The 14388-nt window shown below is 34.2% G+C and overlaps 1 non-coding gene across 1 annotated transcript; it reads right to left on the bottom strand.

Annotated features, from left to right (window-relative positions):
• Positions 1–2097: 2097 nt before the first annotated feature.
• On the bottom strand, positions 2098–2288 carry LOC143681982 (U2 spliceosomal RNA). Its single transcript, XR_013175014.1, has one exon. It is a non-coding gene; the product is annotated as a U2 spliceosomal RNA (small nuclear RNA).
• Between the last annotated feature and the right edge of the window lie 12100 nt (positions 2289–14388).

The following is a 14388-nucleotide window of genomic DNA, read 5'->3' as shown; positions in this document are numbered from 1 at the left end:
ATACCAGAAAACAGGAGCTCAGTTTTGACATCTTAGGTGTAATATGCTTATACGTCATCTGATTATAAATGGATTTTCAACAAAAAGAAATTTATATGAATTTCATAAGAGCATTATCTGAAAGATTCTCTACTTTATGAGCAGATATTTAAGTGAGATGGGTGTTTAAGAGTTCACTAGTGAAAATGAAGGGAAGGTAATAAATAAAAGAAAAATTCCAGAACATTCATGAGGAAGAGGAAAGCATAAGGAAGAGATGCTGAAAAGGCAATAAAAGTTCCAAGAAAATTAAGGTTTCCTAATGCTAAGGGAAGAGAGAATGTGAAGAATAGATGCATGAGTTTCACACAATTTAGACATTATGTATCATTAAAAATTGTCTGCTCCAAAAAAAAATAAAACAGTCTTGCAAAAACAAATATAAGAAGCATAATTTTAAATGCATTGCTGAACATTCATGAAAGCTTAAAAAAAAATAATGTTTCCTTGGCAAGTTTGTAATCACAGTGCTGGCTTTCATAGTTTTGAGTTTAGATTTGTGTGGATCCATAAACAAAAATCTGGTAAATTAAGATAGAGTACTCAGGGGGTGCCAGGTTACTTCAGGGGTAGAATTCTTGCCTGTCGTGTGGGAAACCCGGGTTCGATTCCCAGCCCATGCACTTCCCAAAGAAACAAGCAAACAAATGAAAACAAACAAACAAAAATTGAACAAAATATTTCTTCAATAAGGGGATACTCACATGTAAAAAGAATGAAATGTGACCCCTGCCATACAGCATACAAATTAAAAAAAAAAAAAATAGAGTACTTAGTGCTATAAGTTCAATGAAGCACCTAAGCACTCGGCAAGAGCAAACACACACAAGGTGGGCATCATCAGTGCAGACACCGTAGTAATTCTGTAGATGTAAGTAATCAAACATAAGCTCAGAATCCTAATTACCCAACACAAAATGAAAGAAGTCACCGAGAGTGAGAAAGCAGTAGCAGCAAAAATTCCTGAATTGTCAGGAACAGAATTTACAATTTTTCTGACTTAGTAGATAGAGAAAGACAGAACATAGAACATGAAAGTATTTCCAAAATGCAAGAAAAAAAAAAAGACCTGGCAGATTGGAAGTTTTATCAAATAGAACTGCTAGAAAAGAGAAGTGATTGAAATTCATTGCAATCAAACATCAGTGGCTACTAATATTGTTTCTGTTTGCTAAAACTGCCAGAATCTAATATACCAGAAATGATTGCTTTTTACAAGGTGGGGAGGAGAGTTATTGGCTTTTACTAAGGGAGATTTATTAAGTTACAAATTACAAATATAAAGATGTGAAAATGTCCAAATTAGGGCAAGATGATACCTGCTAAAGAAAGGTTACCAACACCTGGGGCATCTCTTTCAAATGGGAAGGCATGCAGCTGGCGTCTGCTGGTTCTTGCTCCTGGTTCTATTGCTTTCAGCTTCTGATTCCAGCAGCTTTCTCTCTGTGTCCTGTGAGTCTTCTCTTAGCTTCTGTGTTCTTTGAGTCTTCTCTTAGCTTCTTCAGGGCAAAAACTGGATTTCCTCTCTTAGCTTCTCTTGGCTCTGTCTTGGTTCTTTCAGTTCCTGTGGGTTGTTGCTTAGCATGTCCTGGGGCATTTAGGTCTGAGAATTCTGAGTCCTTTCTTGGTTTCACCTCTCTCTTAAAGGACCCCCATAAACAGATTAATACCCCGTTTGGATGGGAGGGGTCTTATCTCCATGGAAACAACCTAATCAAAAGGTCCCACCCGCAATATTGGATTGAAAGAACATAGCTTTTCTGGGGTGCATAACAGCTTCAAACTAGCACCAATATTCATACCTAATATTTAAAGATACTTTTTATTTTAACTTCCTAGCATTTATTTACCATTTGCACGAAACTTGGGTTGGCCATCGCCATGAATAAAGGACATGTCAGTAGAAAAGAAAGAAAGAGACGAAGAAGAAACGACCGTACAAGCAGCTCAGAGGGAAAAACACGAAGAGAGCTGTAGACATCCCGCTCTGGTAAAGAAAAGAAGCAAAGCAGAAGAGCAAGGAAAAAGCAAATCTGTCAGTTCACACCGCAGTTGAGGAGGGGGTGCACCGTTCCTGAAAGTACTGCAATACTAGATCGATGCGTGGAGTGGACGGAGCAAGCTCCTATTCCATCTCCCTGCTCCAAAAATCCATTTAATATATTGTCCTCAGATAGAGGACGTATCAGCTATTAAACTGATAAGAACAGATACTACACTTGATCTTAGCCAAAAGGCCGAGAAGCGATTTTTGAAGATTCTTTACTTTGGCCAGACCAGACATTGTTACAACTAATTTGCTTGATTGGAGTCATGTAAAAAAATTAACACAACACCAACACAACAGATAATCAACATTTTTCACTCAAGGACCCTGAAGTGCAGATCAATGGAAGAATTAATAGAACAGTCACTACAGAAGAAAGACATTTTGGTCTAAAATTTGATTTGCAGTGTACAATATGGTAACCATGTACGATTTGAATCACACTGTACGATGTGGGAGTAGAGCTGACGTCAGAATCTGAGTCTAATGATGATTTCTATTACTAAGTTATTTGCGGCGCAACTGATTATCTCCTACCTGGCAAATGCTCCCAACCCCAGATCAATAGAATCTACCATTTGATATTCATTTTCTTATCATTGGGCAGAGAGTAAATACCCTAAAATGTAACCAATCCTAACAAATTTACAACTGAATATAGTCTAGGGAAATGAGAATACGCCTTACAGATAGATGATTTATCAGAGAGGACACTGAAATCTTCTATTTAACCGTATCCCTTCCTTTCTGTCAAATTCCTCACAGCAAAACCAATAGTAGCAAAGGTAATACCTTTCAATATCCGCAGGAATTCAAAAAGAAAGAAAATGCCTGAGGCAATGAGTTTCTCTGAATGTTTTTTTTTTCCCTAAACCTTTCAGAAATGTTAACCACAAGAGAGAAATGACGTCCTTCAAATGGCTCTGCAGCATTAGAATTCTTTCAGCCTAATGATGGAATAGTGCTAGAGGTGTTATTTCTGAAACTTTCAACAGGGAACAGCAATAAAAATCAGATCATCCAAAAAATAAATGACCAAAATAAAAAATAGTAATAATAATAATAAAAAGGATGTTTACCTGAATAAAAGTCACAAGAAAAGACTGCCCACTGACAGGAGTTCCTGTTACACATATCAATGCTCTCTGAGACAACCGTTATTCTATATTTAATCATACATCAATTTACAAGTAACCAGCATTCATTAATGAATATAATAGATCCTTGTTGTATCAAGCACCCTGCTGATACAGTAATTTACCTGTTTACAAGAGAATTACAGCCTAGCGAGGGAGATTCGCCTGAGCAAAGACTTAACACATAGCTGACTCTATCTGAAGGAGAGTCATAGACTTCCTCGTGCTGGTGCTACCAAATAGAGTCTTGCAGTAATACTAGAAGAATGCCATAAAAACCTGCATTTGCCAAATATTAAAAGTAAAACATATGCAAAAACCAAAATGGTATAAATGAACTATTCATATTTAGGCAGCAATAAAAGATTTGGTTTAATACACAGACTGTTCTACTTTGCTAGCTGCCGGAGTGCAGTATACCAGAAATGGAGCCGTTTTTAAAAACAGGAATTTAATAAGTTACAAGTTTGCAGTTCTAAGGCCATGAAAATCTCCAAATTGAAGCAAATCTATAAAAATGTCCAGATTAAGTGAAATGGTTACCTTCACTCAAGAAAGGCCAGTAAAGTTCAAGATTTCTCTCAACTGGAAAAGGCATGTGGCGAACATGGAGACATCTGCTACCTTTCTCTTTAGGAACCTTCTTTCATAAGCTCCCCCAGGGGTGTTTTCCTTCTTCATCTCCAAAGGTCCCTGGCTGTGTGGGTTCTTGCGGTTCTCTTGACTCTGCACTGTTGCTCTTCTGTCATTCTGAGGCTTTCTCCAAAATGCTTCTTCTTTTAAAGGATTCCAGTAAACTAATCGATACCCACTTGGAATAGGTGAAGTCACTTCTCTCTCTATTCAAGTGTCAATAACCACACCTGGGTGAGTCACATCTCCATGGGGATAATCTAATCAAGCTTTCCAACACACAGTACTGAATAAGGTTTAAAAGAAACGGCCACCTCCCCAAGATTGGATTAGGACTGAAGCTCAGCTTTTCTGGGGTGCATAAATCCTTTCAAACCTGTACACTGTCAGATACACTTAGAAAGAGAATGATGGAAAAGTCAAATAATATGCAAGCTTTAGCATTGCAAATGGAAGGCTCACAAAAATCTGGAAATTATCCATAGAACTGTATGTTAATCACTATTTTAAACATTTTGCAAATGTTAGCTCATCATCCAGTCATCACAATAATTCTTTATGGTAAGTCCTGTTGTTTTCTTATTTTATAAATGAAAAAACTGAGATGTAATAGAAGTAAATAAGTTTTCCAGTGTCGTATGGTTAATGTATAAGGATTCAAGATTAAAACTGCTGACAGCCTGGCTCTGTGACTCAGGATCCATCTCTGAGCCACCACACTAATTATTGTTTGCTATTTGTATGTTCATATACTTAGTGCAATTAGTCAATTTTAGAAGTATCAAGAAAACAGTTTGATTTGTGTTTTTGGATGGCACCTGGATTGTTGAAAGCTGAATTGTAAAGGTACTCTGGCATTGGAATTTTAGATCATTTGTATCAATGCAAGTCAAGTGTGTGGGTAAAAATAGTCCTAAAAATCTGAATTAAGATTTTGAAAATTTGGCAACTCGTTATATGAGGATTAGCTCGGAAGAATAGATAGAATGATGGAGCACATCTTTTAAAAGTTACCATGAATCTATGGGACAGAGCACCACTGAACCTATCCTAGTTCCTAAACTCCTTCCTTACAACAGAAAATCTACTCCAACAATTTAACTTCCACTCCCTCACCTCCTTAGGAATCTCACACTCTAAATTTTTCCTTTATCTCTCTTTCATTTTGAAAAAAATGTCATTGTTGGATCATTTTTTAGCTGGTGAGTTCATGAAGTCAGTTCCCAAAAATAAAAATGTAAACAAACAAAAATCTCTCTCTTGATCCCATATTACTCAGTGGATATTGAATTCCTCTTATTCCCTTTATAACCATGTATTTAAAATGGTTAATGATACATCCCCATTTACTCACATAACCTTTTCTAATCTGGCTTTTGTCCTTGTGACATAAGCCGCTTCCATTTCCACCAAAGTAACGGATAATCTATAAATTCCTTCATTTAATGGAATTTTTGAAACTCCTTAAACTTCACCTCTTAGTAGGACTCAACATTTTTTATTATTACAACTACTTCTGCTCTCTTCCCTTGTTTTTTTCTTTTTCTTTTTTATGACACAGCATTCTCTCTCCCCCTCCCCCAGTTTCCTTTGCAAGCTTAAAAGAATTTTTACATCTCTTAAGCAATGGAAATATCTCAAGCTTCTACACAAGGTATTCTTCTGTATTCACTCCATCGTTTCTTCCTAAGAGACCCAAACTGGAATCAGAGTTTCAAATAGCAGCAGTCCATAAACACCTTACAAGCAAAATTCCCCTTGGACATTCAAATTCACACATCCCACTTATTATGTAGTATCATCCCTTGAATGTTAAATAGAACAAGACCCACAGTGAGCTATACATTTACCACTTCCAAATCTTAAATCTTTAAAATTCATAATGTACTGATACCATAGCCAATCCATTCAATGTAAAACTTAGCTATTATCCTTGATATTGCTTCCTCCCTCATTCCTACACAACCCAAACATCCCATTTCCCATTATCGTACTTCCAGCAGAAACACAACAATCACTTGGATCCAATTAAAAGTCTAATAGCAAAGGTAATAGGTTGAAATTGTTTCATTCTCTGTATTCTGTCTATAAAATACATTGCTTTATTTCTTTGAGGGTCATGTTTTTCCAATAATATATCCATCCAAAGAGCTAAACAGATTGTTCAACAAGAGATAGGTCTGACACTACTTAAATAAGATATTTATGTATGTTGTGGATTTAATTGAATACCAGTTTTTTTAATTAGTACTTTGTACACTAGAATCAATTGTGCTTTCAATAGTAGCTATTAATATGGTACATTAAATGAAATGTTCAATATAAGTTAGATTTAAATTTAAGAACAGTAAGACCTTCAGAACTAGTGTATCACAATATTATTGCAGAACAGAATATTCAGATTGTTAGTTAGCTCTAGAAATTTTTGAATTTCTGTCAGATTGAACAGTCAAACTCTTACTGTTTTCTCCCTGGTTGAGTTTTATGGTTATCCACATAAATTATTGCATAATAATCCCCAACCATTTGCATTTTTTTTTAATGAGAGAAGTTTCCTGTTTGGGGATTTTCATATGATAAAATATTTGGCAAATCTGTAAGAGCCCCAAATAATGATATTTTGTGATTTGGGGGCTGGTATTAATTTCTAAATTTCTTTATTTTCTTTGAGATGGGATGTCATCTTCCATGTTTACTGGGAAATATACATAGTCTAAAAAGTCTATTAGTAAATGCTATAATTTGCTCTTATTTTACAATACACTCTAAGTATTTCCGCACATGCAAATAATAAAGGAAAATGTATTAGTACTTTCTGTGAAAATTGATGAATACACCATGCCTGGACATCTTCTAAGCCGCTACTGAATCATAGGGTCCTATGATGGGTTCCAAAATGTATAATCATAGAAAGTTTAACAGACGATGTGTGAATCCTGATTAAAAACTAGTGTCCTTAAAGCCAACTTTTATTGGAGGAACAGTAACACTAGTGTATCTAATACTTACTATTTGCTTATCATGTGTAAGACTTTGTGTGAATTTGCTAAAATGTATTATCTTATTTAATCTTCACAACTACCTATGCCTAAGTTTCACTTTTATCCTTAGAAGGTTAGAAACATCAAGAAATTTGCCAAAAGAAACATGGCTACTGAATTTTAGATCTGGATTCTTAAACGTACTTGTCCGTTTATCATACTGATGTAAATGCCCATCAAGAAATCCATGATTGTTAGGTATTTAAATTGTTTCTTTTTTCAGGATACTACAAATAATAGTGTAAGATATTAGTATATGCAAACCATCAATTTGATGATTGATTCCTAAACATGACACTAAAGTCACAAGCAGCAAAACATATGCAAATTGGATCTCATTAAAATTAATAACTTTTGTGTATCAAAAGACATTATCAAGAAAGGGAAAACAGACTACAGAATGGGAGAAATAGTTGTAAATCATGTATCTTGTAGCAGTTTATTATCCAGAATATTTTCAGAATCCCAACTCAACAACAGAAAGACAAACAACACAATTACAAATGAGCAAAAGACTTAGATATTTTTCCAAAGAAGATGTACAAATGATCAATACACACATGAAAAGATGCTCAGCATCAGTGGTCACTATAGAAATTGAAATCAAAGCCACGAGATACCACTTAACACCCACCGAGGTGGCCACTATTAAAACAAGCAAGCAAATAAACAAACTAAAAAATAACAAATGTTGATGAGGATGCAGAGAAATCAGATCCCTTGCTCATTGCTCATGAATGTGAAATGGTGCACCCATTGTGGGAAACAATTTGATACTTCCTCAAAAATATAAATATAGAATTATTACATGACTCAACAATTCTATCACTACGTATACAAATAAAAAAAAATTGCAAACTGGAACTCAGATACTTGTATGCCACTATTCATAGGAGCATGATTAACAATAACCAAAAGATGAGACCACCCAAGTAATATTGTCAGATGAATGACTAAAATGTAGTGTTTATATACAATTAAATATTATTCAACATAAAAAGAATTAACTTCTGATGCATGCTAAAACATGGAGGAATCTTGAAAGCATTATGCTGCACGAAATATGCCATAATCAAAAAGGTCAAATACTCTATGATTATGCTTGTATGAAATTTCCAAAAATAAGCAAATTCAGAGAGATAGAAATAGATTAGCAGTCGTCAATGCCGAAAGCAGTGGGAAATGAGTTATTGCTTAATTGTTACAGAATTTCTATTTGCAGTGATAAAAAGTTTTAGTTATGCATTTTGGTGATAGTAGGACAAGATTGTAAATTAAATTAAGACCGCTGAAATGCATAGTTCAAATAGTTAAAATGGGAATTTCTGCCATATGTGTGTGCATGTGTGCTACCACCATAATATTTTTTAAGCCCGTTCAGTATAGCTCCTCTTGGATTGCTGTGTAAACAGTAAGCAATATGAAGAAGAAACTACAAGTACATATTACATTTATTTAGGAATTTTTGGTTTATATGGAACTTATTTTCCTGTTTTCATACGTATTTCATCACAGCCTCAAGTCATATTATTCTATTATTTAAATATTATGTGTAACTACTGTAACAAATAACAAAATGGTTTATGTTAATGCAATTATAAACACTGTCCTACCACTGAAGCCCATTTCTGTGTGGAAGTGAATTGTGCCCTCAATTGTAAATAAAACGTTTTTCAGTTTTGCCAGTAGCTTGTTTGGTATCTATAGCATATGCACTGATCTTTAATTAATTAGTAAAATACTGGAGCTTAAAAGCTATGAGTGAATTCAACCATGACATAACACAAACCCAGCCTTTGATCAAAACTTGCTGGAAATGTCTGGTATCTGATGCAGCTGATGTATTAAGTTCCAGAAATCTTAAGCTTTATTCGTTAAGGAGGTTAGTTGTTCAAACATATCATATTTTGAATGTATCGGCTCTGAACCTACAGCAAGGACTTTACTGAGTAATTCTTTAATGATATGTTATCATCTTTTTCATAAGGAAGCTAGGAAGAAGCTTTACTTAGAAAACATTTTCAAACCTGAACTAAAATATGTTGCTTATTAAATTGCTCAATTGATTTACATAAGTATCCCTAAAATAAATGACTGATAGTTTCCATTGCTGTCAAAAAATTGCCTGCACCAGACAATGTGCATATTTCCTTTAATTATTCTAAGCAGTAACCTGAAACTCAGTTTTTTTTACTTGGCTTCCAGGAGCTACTCAATACTAATGAAGCAAATAAATATAAATACAATACTATTTTTCCAGTTATAATAGTTATCTTATAATAAGAAAATATTTATTTGTATTTTAATTGCTTACTTACATGTAACTCAGATTTGGATATGGAAGGAAAATAAATCAACAAAAAGAAAACAATGAGGAAAAAGACTAAAATAGAAAACCAAAAAGAAAAAATGCATCAGCATAGCTACAAATACAGAAATATTATTGTATCACCATGAACTTCTAATCCCCTAAACAGCTGTTGTTAAGCATCATTGAGTCAGTTGACTTTTTTGTAGATATTTTTTCTGCTTTCATAAGCTGATTTATTCAGTAAAACACATTCTTTTATAGACCTGTACATGGTTCTAAAACTAATTTAACAGCTTTATTAAGCTAAAAATGGCATGAAGTAAACCACACATATTTAAAGTGCATCATTGAATAAGAATTTGAGATATGAATAGATACACCTATAAAACCATCAGCACTGTCATATACTAGATATATTCATCTACTCCCCAATTTTTCTAATGCTCATTGTAATCTCTCTTATACAATATTTTCCTCAAGAAAACTACTTTAATTTCCTGTCCCTAAAGATTCTATTATGAAAAGATGTGCTTTATTTATTTTATTTCTGTGAGAATGATAAAAACAGCATTTCATATTCAGTATCCAATATTTTGGGTAACAGAAAAAGTACAAGCAACATTTAGCAGCTGTTGAATAAGATAATCTATGGTATTTTGTGTTTACTCCTTCCTGTTTTAGTTTCTTAAATCACTGAATTACTCAACAATAAGAAGTCATCAGAAAAATAAGGCAAACAAGAACAGTAGTAAGTAAAAATAGTTGAAGACAAGTTATGTTAATAAAAGACTGAGATAAAAAGAAATACATGCATCAAATCAAAAAGATATGGATAAAATTCATATGTTGAAGGGAATCTCTCTAAACTGAAGATGCAGGTTAACACTTAAAACACACTTTCAAATAATAGCTTAGACAGTCTCTGGCTGCCACGAACTCTAAAAATATTTACTTGGTTGTATACACGTTTCTGTAATTAAACTTTTATTTTGAGATAATTGTAAAATCACAGTTGTAAGAAATGATATAGAGAGATCCTGTGTTCACTTATCTAGTTTTCTGAATGATAACATCTTGCAAAACTATAGATAATATCACAACCAGGATATTGTGTTTTTGTTAAAATCCATTGATCATATTCAGATTTCCTCAGTTTTATTTGTCTTAATTTGCATGCAAGTATATTTAATTCTATGCGATTTCATCATGTGCACATGTTCGTATATGTGCCACCACATATATGAAGTGAAGGTAATAAACAGTTCTATCATCACAAGAATCCTTCCTATTGCTCTTTTATAACCAACCCACCTTGCTCCTAATCCCAAATCCATCCTTAACCCATGATGATAACTGATCTACCAATCTCCTCCTTTTCAATAATCTTGTCATTTCAAAAATGCATATATATAAAATAGAAATATACAGAATATATCATTTTGGGATTGGCTTTTTTTTCACTCAGCATAATTCCTTGAAGATTCATCACAGTTTTATTCATCTCAGAACATAGTTGTCCATGTCATCAGTAGTCTGTTAGATTCCATTGCTAAGTAGCATCCCAATGTATTGATGTGCCACAGTTTGCTTAACCATTCACCTATTGAAGGTCAACCTTGTTGTTTCCAGTTTGGGGCTATTACAAATAAAGATGCTATGAAAATTCATATACAGACTGTTTGTATGAACATAAGTTTTCATTTAAATGGGATAAACACCCAAGAGTGGAATTACTGGTCATATGGTAATCTCATACTGAATTTTATAAGAAACTTTACAACTGTGTTTTCCAAAGTGGCTGTATCATTTTAAATTCTAACCAGCAAGGTATAGTGATCTATTCTTCACAGTCTCATCAAAATTTGTTGTCATCATTTTTAAGCCTTTAATAGGTATGTTGTGGTACTTCATTGTGGTTTTGATTTGCATTACCCTAATGCCTAATCACATTGAACATCTTTTCATGTGCTTACTTGCCATCTGTTAGAAACAGCATCATGTACCCTACAAAAGACATATTCATGTCTTAATAAGCATTCCTGTGAACTGTGAATCTATATGTAAATTGGATCTTTATAGATGTTATTGTTAGTTAAGGTGCAGAGTTATTTGCAAATGCGATCTTAGGAGCTCTTATTTCTATGGGGCCAAATTTAATCCATTCAAACCTTAATCCATATGGTTGAAGTTCTTATAAGCAAAAGAAATTCAGGTACAGTCAGTTGGTAGATGCCAGAAGTAAATAAAAGCCGGAAGTCAGCAGAAATCAGAGGAGCAGTCACAAGAATTGAAAGAGGAAGGATTGCTGGAATTCTAAAAATTCTGAGACAACCCAAAGCTCACCACAAAACCATGAAACGATAGATCCGTACTGTTTAAACCAACTCATTGTGTTGAAATTAGGATGCCACATACTCTTCAAGAAAATATCTGTTCAAGTCTTTTGCCTATTTTCTAATCTATAAGTTTGAGTCTTGCTGAATTTTGATGTTCGCAATTACTGATTTTTAAAATTATTATTCATCTCCACTTTCTTTCAGGTCTCCTCTTTGGACTTGATTTACTGAAATGCAGATCTTTTGTGCTGTCCACATGCTCCTGAGTCTCTATTCATTTTATTTTTCCCATTTATTTTCACCTTGTTTTTGAGACTGGCTTAATTTTATTGATCTTTCTTTAGGTTCACAGATTCTATCCTCTGGTATTACCACTCCATTATTGACCCCGTCCAGTGATTTTTCTTCTGCTTCAGTTGCATTATTCTTTTCTATAATTTCCAATTGTTTTCCTTCTTGGCTGAGATGATCTATTTTATTTGTTTGAAGAGTATTTCTTATTTTTTGTAGAAGCATTTTATGAGAATTTATTGAAAACCTTTGTTAGATCATTTCAACATCTGATTCATTTTGGCATTGGCATCAGTTCATTTTCTTTTCTCATTGTTGTTATTTTCCTGGTTCTTTGTATGGTAGGCAAATTTTGATTAAAAGGCCAATATGTCTTACAAAAATCTTTAATTTTAACAGGCAGTCACTCTTACTTGATTTAGCATGTAGATTCTGGCATACATTTGTGAATTGTGCTAATTTGAGTATCTTGGTTTATCTGGTGCCAGTGGGCACCCACTTGTTCCTGCTGGTGCTTCCTTAGGGAATAAAAAGGGGTCCTCCATGCCAGGTCACCTGTGGCCTGTAAGTGAGAGAAAGAGAAGTCCAGACCACAGTGTTGAAGAGTGCTTCCTGGGCTTGGAAGCTTGTTGCAACAGGATTCCCCCATTTCAGCATCACTGGACCACCTACTCTCTCTAGGAAGAATAATCTATGTCCCAAGAGTTCCCAGTCCATTTGGACCATGTATTTTGGTGTGATCCCTCTTAATGGTGTTGTCTAGATGCCCAGTATTTCTAGGCAGGGCTGCAGAGACATTGAAGTACACTAGATGGATTGTCAGACAGCATCAACAAGAGAAATCCTGCCACAATGCTGGTACAAGGTGGGAAGTTCTTTTCTTCCTTGCCAATCCTGTTAACCCCCTCCCCCACCCAAAGACACCAGACATTCCACCATAAATAGCACCCAGCTCAGGGAACCCCCTGTCTCTGTGGGTTTGAGACTCCCCTACTTCCATAGACACACAAAACACACACATAATGCACACAAGTATGTGTGCATGGTCTAGTAATTATGCTTGGTTTATTTTACAAACATGTTGGCCATTTACCAGTCTTATCAAGCCTCATCTTTAATTTTTGAATCATACTAAATTACTTAAAATATTAAGTGTCTATTAATTCCTAATCTCTAGTCTTTATGTATAAAAATCTACTTATTGATTTGTGCTAATGTCTCTCACTCATGTTATCTTGATTCCCTGAATGTTTGGTGATTGACCAAGAGCTTCTCATTTTCTTTAAAATGCTATCTCCATACAACTTATTTGGAATTTTCTTAGAGCTAGAGATCACGGACTGAGATTGTGTTAGGCATTTCAAAGGTGGATATACTTTTGCTTCTGCCAAGCAATTGGGTCACCTAAAGTCAGATATCACTTAGCTTAAGATTGTTTTTTTTGTTTTTTTAACATGGGCCGGCCCGGGAATCGAACCCGGGTCCTCTGGCATGGCAGGCAATCATTCTTGCCTGCTGAGGCACCGTGGCCCGCCCAAGATTATTTTTTAAAGTAAGTATTTATATTGTTACCTTCTCAAAAATGGTCTCTCGATTTTTTTTGTCTTAATCATATTGGTTTTGCTTTCTTTTATTCCGTGTTAACCCTCCTCTCCTATCTGGCTTTCTACTTACATAAAAATTATCTTTGCTAGTATTTCTCATGAGAAATTTCATATCTTGCAGAGTCTTCTGGTGACTATTAATTACTGCCTGATGACCTGGGTTAAGTTATTTTACCCCCCTCTGCCTAGTTTCTTCATAAATTAACTAGGATAACAATAGTACCTGTCTCATGAGTTTTTTTCAAGTTTAAATGAGAAAATATTTTCAAAACTTTAGAAAAATGCCTGGCATATATTAAATACTTGATACTTTGCACTAAATTAATAAATTACTAAAATATATGAATTTTTTTGATGCATACCCTATCAAATATTTGCTATTATGATTGTTTAACTTAGTAATCTTGGTACATCTGTAGCAGTAACTCATGAGGTTTTAATTTGTATTTCCCTGATAGCTAATAAGTTTGAGTACCTTTCAACATGCTTATTGATCAATTGGCGATCCTGTTCTGTGAAATTTCCTCTAAGTCTTTTGTCCAGATTTGTTTTTTTCCTTGCAGATATTTAATTTTTTAAAACATCCTACTGCTTTATAGAACTTCATTATATATTTAGATATGAGCTGCCATATATGTGTTTCACATATCCTCTACCTCTTTGTTTGCATTTTACTCTAATATTGGTATCTCAAAACTTTTAATTTAGTTCCACTTAGCAGACTTTCCCTTATTGTTAATTCTTTTAGTGACCTGTTTTTAAAATCTTTATTTACACAAATTTCATGAAATCTTCTCTTATATTACCTTTTACATAGTTTTAACGTTCATATATATCTATAAACTATTAGAGCTGCTTTTTTTTCCCCCATGATTGTGGTATGGATAGGATTTCATTATTTTCTATGTGGAATCGAATTATCCTAGCACCATTGACTGAAAAATCTGCCC

The sequence above is a fragment of the Tamandua tetradactyla genome, chromosome 4 (assembly GCF_023851605.1).
Source record: "Tamandua tetradactyla isolate mTamTet1 chromosome 4, mTamTet1.pri, whole genome shotgun sequence".
NCBI lineage: Eukaryota > Metazoa > Chordata > Mammalia > Pilosa > Myrmecophagidae > Tamandua > Tamandua tetradactyla.
Note: the sequence above shows the minus strand (reverse complement) of the source record. Positions and strands in the feature narration are given on the sequence as shown.